We start from the raw sequence: 6,094 nt of genomic DNA on the forward strand, positions 1-6,094 counted from the left end.
AATAAAAGACTCTACAGTTTCCCTGAAATGATACTGATTTCCTACCCTGAACATGCTGGGAAGGAGGGCCCTAGATGCTGTAGCTTGATGTGTCCATTGTATCCTCCTGTGGGACAGTGCCCAAGGTCAAGAATTTCTCATTAATATAAAATCAATTCTATGTTTAGTTTATGAACATTAACATTCAGTATTACATTCTTGAGTCCCCCCAAGTGCAAGAAGTACACTTCTTAAGTATAAGAAGTAAGAACTTGAGGTTCTCATCCTATCTGCCACTGACTGCTACGTAATTTTGGGTCAGTTACTCAGGCCCTCTGAGCCATTAGACTTCTCTAGCCATTCAGTCTCAGTCTCTTTTGGTTTCAATTCTCCTGCCTGTTCCTTTGTGTCAGTCCAGACCAGTTTGTCCTGTACTCCTTCTTTGCCCTGTCCCTGCTCTATGCCCTGCTACAGTGAGCCAATCCCTGCCGGCTGCATTTCCTAGGCTCTCATATCAGCTGGCTTTGGGCTGGGTTCTGCCAACCAGAGAGTGGAGGGCAGCACCTCCAGCAGCAGAGGCGTCTCCTCTGTGGTTTCTGCTCCTGCTGGACAGGCCCATTGTGATTCTTCCATCTTCCAGGCTCTACTGGCATCACCTCTGTCCTTGGTTCCTCCTGCTGAGAGGTTGTGGCTTCTGACTGGTCTCTCTGGCCCCTGTGGGCTTCTCAGCTTCTTCTATCACACATGTAACCATTTCTCTGAATACATTCCCTCTGTTTAACATACTCAGTGTTTTGGGGGCACCTGGGTGGCTCAGTCCGTTAAGCGTCTGACTTCGGTTCAGGTCATGATCTCACAGTTCCTGAGTTCAAGCCCCATATCACGCTCTTTGCTGACAGCTCAGAGCTGGGACCCTGTTTCAGATTCTGTGTCTCCTCTCTCTCTGCCCACCCCACTCCCCAAAGTAAATAAACATTAAAACTCAGTGTTTTCTACCTCCCTTGTTGGACTTCGAAACAGAACTTATTGGGGGGCACCTGGGTGGTTCAGTCAGTTAAGCATTGGACTTTGGCTGAGGTCATGATCTTACAGTTTGTGAGTTTGAGTCCTGCATCAGGTTCTATGCTGACAGTGTGGAGCCTGGAGCCTGCTTCAGATTCTGTGTCTCCCTCTCTCTCTCTGCCCCTCCCCTCTAATGTGCTCACGTCCTCTCTCTCTCTCTCTCTCTCTCTCTCTCTCTCTCAAAAATAAATAAACATTAAAAAAAAGAAACAGAATTTATTAGTAACTTATTTAGGAAATGACTCCAAGGAATGGGACTAGTGTCTGGGTAAAGGCAAGAAGGAGGGAGAACGAATCCAAGGCGGTACTATTAAGTCAGCTGCTGCTCTGAGTACCAGAGAATTAATCCTCTTGGGGATTTTGAGTTGCTGGGGAGAATAGACCTTAGAATTGTCCAGTTGTCCCAACTCTTCAAGGCTGCCCAAACATGGGCAACTCACTAGGATTTCCAGGTTTTCACACATGTCTGAATAGCTCAATGGGCCTCACAGCCATGCCATATTTTAAGCCACACATTAAGTCTTAATAAATTTTATAGGATAGATATCATACAAAGTATCTCCTCTGACTATAAATGGGATGAAATTAGAAATCAATAACAGAAGAAAAGTTGGAAAATTCACAAATTTGCATAAGTTAAACAATACAGATTTAAACAACCAATAAATCAACGAAGAGAGCACAAAAGGAATCAGGAAATACTCAGAAATGGATGAAAATTGAAACACAGCATGCCAAAATGTATGGGATGCAATGAAAGCTGTGATAAGGGGGAAATTTATAGCTATAAATGCTTACTTAAAAAACAAGAAGGATTTCAAATCAACAACTAGAAAAGTAACTAGAAAAGTAACAAACAAAACCCAAAATTAGAAGAAAGGGGAGAATGATAAAGATTAGAGCAGAGATAAATGAAATAGAGAAAAGAAAATCAATTAAACCAAAAGTTAGGTCTTTGCAAAGATCAACGAAGTTGATATACCTTTAGCTAAATGGACAAATAAAAAAAAAGAAGGCTTGAATTACTAAAATCAGAAAGTGGAAACATTACTACTCATTTTACAGAAATAAAAAGGCTTATAAGAGAATATTATGAACAACTGTACACTAACAAATTGGATAACTTAGATAAGATGGATAAGTTCTCAGGAAGACAAAACCTACTAAAACTAAATCATGAAAAAATAGAAAATCCAAACAGACCTGTAACTGGTAAGGAGATTAAATCAGCAATAAAAAAATCTGATAAAGAAAAGCCTGGGGCTTGATAGCTTCACTAGTGAATTTTAACCAAATATTTAAATAAGAACTAACCCAATCCTTCTCAAACTTTTCCAAAAAAGTGGAAAGGAAGGAAGGAATACTTCCTAACTCATTCTATGAGGCCAGCCTTACCCTGATACTAAAGCCAGACAAAGACAGAACAAAAAAGAAACTACAGACAAATATCCTTTATGAATATTGATGCAAAAACCCTCAACAAAATATTTGCAAACCAAGTTCAGCAGGTTATTAAAAGGATTATTTAGGGGGACCTGGGTGGCTCAGTTAGTTAAGCGTCCGGCTTTGGCTCAGTTCATGATCTCACAGTTCGTGGGTTTGAGCCCCACAGCAGGCTCTGTGCTGACAGTTAGTTCAGAGCTTGGAGCCTGCTTCAGATTCTGTGTCTCCCTCTCTCTCTGATCCTCCCCTGCTCACTGTCTCTCAAAAATAAATTTTAAAAAATTTTAAAAAGGATTATTTATGGCCAAAATGGGATTTATTCCTGGAATGCAAGGATGGTTCAACATTTTATAAAAATGGTCAATATAATATACCACCTTAAAAGAATTAAGGGGAGGGGTGGAAACCCACATGATTATCTCAAATGATGTAGAAGAAGCATTTGACAAAATTCAACAACTTTTCATGAGAAAAATACTCCAAAAACTGGGAATTATCTCAACATAATAAAAGCCATATATAAAAACTCCACAGAAAACATACACAATGGTGAAAGACTGAAAGCTTTCCTTCTAAGATCAAGAAGACAAGGATGCCTGCTTTCACAACTTCTATTCAACTAAAGTACTGAAAGTTCTCGCCAGAGCAATTATGCAAGAAAAACTTCTAAGCTGGAAGGGAAGACATAAAATTATTTCTGTTCACAGATGATATAATCTTACATGTAGAAAACCCTAAACACTTTACCAAAAAGCTCTAGAATAAATGAATTCAGAAAAGTAGCAGGATACAAACTCAATATACAAAAATCATTTGCATTTGCAGAAAGTTGCATTTCTATATGCTAACAATGAACAATCTGAAATCAAAAGTAGGAAAAAAGATTATTTACAAAGCATCAGAAAGAACAAGAGACTTAGGAATTAACTTAACCAAGAAGGTGAAAGACTTGCATAGTAAGAGCTAAAAAACATTGCCAAAAGAAGTTAAAGAAGGCATAAATAATGGAGATAGATCCCATTTTCATAGATTGGAAGACTTAATATCATTAGGGATGTCAAACTACCCAAAATGATCTGCAGATTCAATGCACTACCTATCAAAATTCCAGTGATTTTTTTTTTTTTTTTGCAGATATAGAAAAACCCACCCTAAAGTTTGTATGGAATCTTGGGACCTTGAATAGCCAAAACAACCGTGAAAAAGAAGAACAAATTTGGATGCCTCACACTTGCTGATTTCAAAGCTTACTACAAAACTTTGAAAACAGTGTGGTACTTGCATAAATAGAGATATATAGACCAATGGATAGAACAGATGGCCCAGAAAGAAACCCTCCCATGTATAATAAAATTATGTTTGACAAGGATGTCAAGACCATTCAACAGGGAAAGGTTAGTCTTCAACAAATGGTGCTGGGAAAACTGGACATCTACATGTAAAAAATAAAATTGGTCTCTTACCTAACACCACATGCGAACATAACTCAAAATGGATTAAAGACCTAAATGTAAGACCTCAAACTGTAAAACTCTTAGGAGAAAGCATAGGGCAAAAGCTTCATGACAGGATTTGGGAGTGATTTCTTGGATATGACACCAAAGGCACAGGGGAGCACAAGGAAAATAGCCAAATGGGATTTCATGAAAAAAAATTTTGTTTATTTATTTTAAGGTGGGGTGAGGGCCAAAGAGAAAGGGAGAGAGAATCTCAGTCAGGCTCTGTACTGATAGGCCCAATGTGGGGCTCAACTTGGGACTTGATCCCATGAACTGTGAGATGAACCAGAGCCAAAATCAAGAGTTGGACACTTAACTGAGACAGCCAGGTGTCCCGATTTCATGAAAAACTTTAAATGTCATGCCTCAAAAGATAATATTAATGGAGTAAAAAGAATTTTTAAAAAACCCTCACAGAATAGTAGAAAATATTTGACAATCACATACCTGATAAGGGATTGATATACAATATAAAGAAAGAATGTCTAAAACCCAACAACAACAACAAAAACCAAATAATCTGATTTAAAAATGGTCAAAAGACATCACTAGATATTTCTCCAGAGGAGATATACAAATGGACAAGAAGTACATGGAAAGATGCTCAACATCACTAATCATTATGGAAATACAAAGCCAAACTACCATATGTCCCCTCACATCCCCTAGGTTGGCTATAATCTAGAAAAACAAAATAATTATTGGTGAGGAGGTAGAACCCTGTTCACCGTAGGTAAGAAGGTAAAACGGCACAGCCACTGTAGAAAATAGTAGGAGATTCCTCAAAAAATTAAAAAGAAGAATTACGTATGATCCAGCAATCCCACCAACAGTACTTAAAGCAGGGTCTTCGTACACCCATGTTCATGGCAGTTCATAGCAATAGCTTGAGACATGGAAGCTACCCAAGTGTCCATCAATGAATGATGGATAAACAAAACGTGGGATATACACACAATAGAAGATTATTCAGCCTTAAAAAGGAAGGAAATTCTGCAATATGGTACAACATGGATGAACCATAAAGCGAGATAAACAGTCAGCAAAGACAAATACTGCAGAGCCTGGGTGGCTAAGTCGATTGAGCATCAGACTCGTGATTTCTGCTCTGGTCATGATCTCACGGTTTGTGGGTTTGAACCCAGTTTGGGCTCCGTGCTGACAGCACAGAGCCTGCTTTGGATCCTCTGTCTCCCTCTTTCTCTGCCCCTTCCCAGCTTGGGTGTCCATGCACACTCTCTTTCTCTCTCAAAAATAAATAAACACCGGGGCCCCTGGGTGGCTTGTTGGTTAAGCATCTGACGTCGGCTCAGGTCATGATCTCATGTTCGTGGGTTCGAGCCCCACGTCAGGCTCTGTGCTGACAGCTCTGAGCCTGTAGCCTGCTTCCGATTCTGTGTCTCCAGTTCTCTCTGCCCCTCCCCCACTCATCCTCTGTTTCTGTCTCAATAATAAATAAAAACATAAAAAAACATTAAAAAAGAAAAAATAAACATTAAAAAAGAAGAAAAGGCAAATATAGTATGACTTCACTTACTTGAGCTATTTAGAGTAGTCAGAACCCAGAGATAGAAAATACCATGGAGGTTGCCAGGGGCTGGGGAATACAGAAATGAGTAGTTATTGTTTAATGGGTACAGAATTTGCAAGATGTAAATAGTCCCAGAGATGAATGGTGGTGACATTTGTGCAACACTGTGAACATACTTAATTAACACCACTGAGCTGTATACCTAAAAATTGGTAAGATGGTACATTTTATGCTATTTGTAATTTTACCACCATCTTAAAAATTGAAAAAAAAAAAAGGAGAGAACAATGGGGCAGGGGGGTGGGAGGGAAGATTCAACAGTATTATAACCCTACTGAACCAAAGTATTTGAGAAGGACTGTTTTCAGCCTTTTAAAGATTCCACATCCAGCCTTGTCCCCAGTCCTGAATTGTGACACTGAGTAAGCACCACCCCTGGAGACTGAGGGGGGACAAGGCGGCATCTCACAGAGGCAAGTGGAGGGCGCCAGCTGTCAGCGGGCCCCCGGGAGCAGAAACAGTGTTTGTTTTTAATTCCAGTTAATGGCCTACATTGAAGTCTGGAGTTTCACAAACAAAA

The sequence above is a fragment of the Suricata suricatta genome, chromosome 4 (genome assembly GCF_006229205.1).
Source record: "Suricata suricatta isolate VVHF042 chromosome 4, meerkat_22Aug2017_6uvM2_HiC, whole genome shotgun sequence".
Taxonomy (NCBI): domain Eukaryota; kingdom Metazoa; phylum Chordata; class Mammalia; order Carnivora; family Herpestidae; genus Suricata; species Suricata suricatta.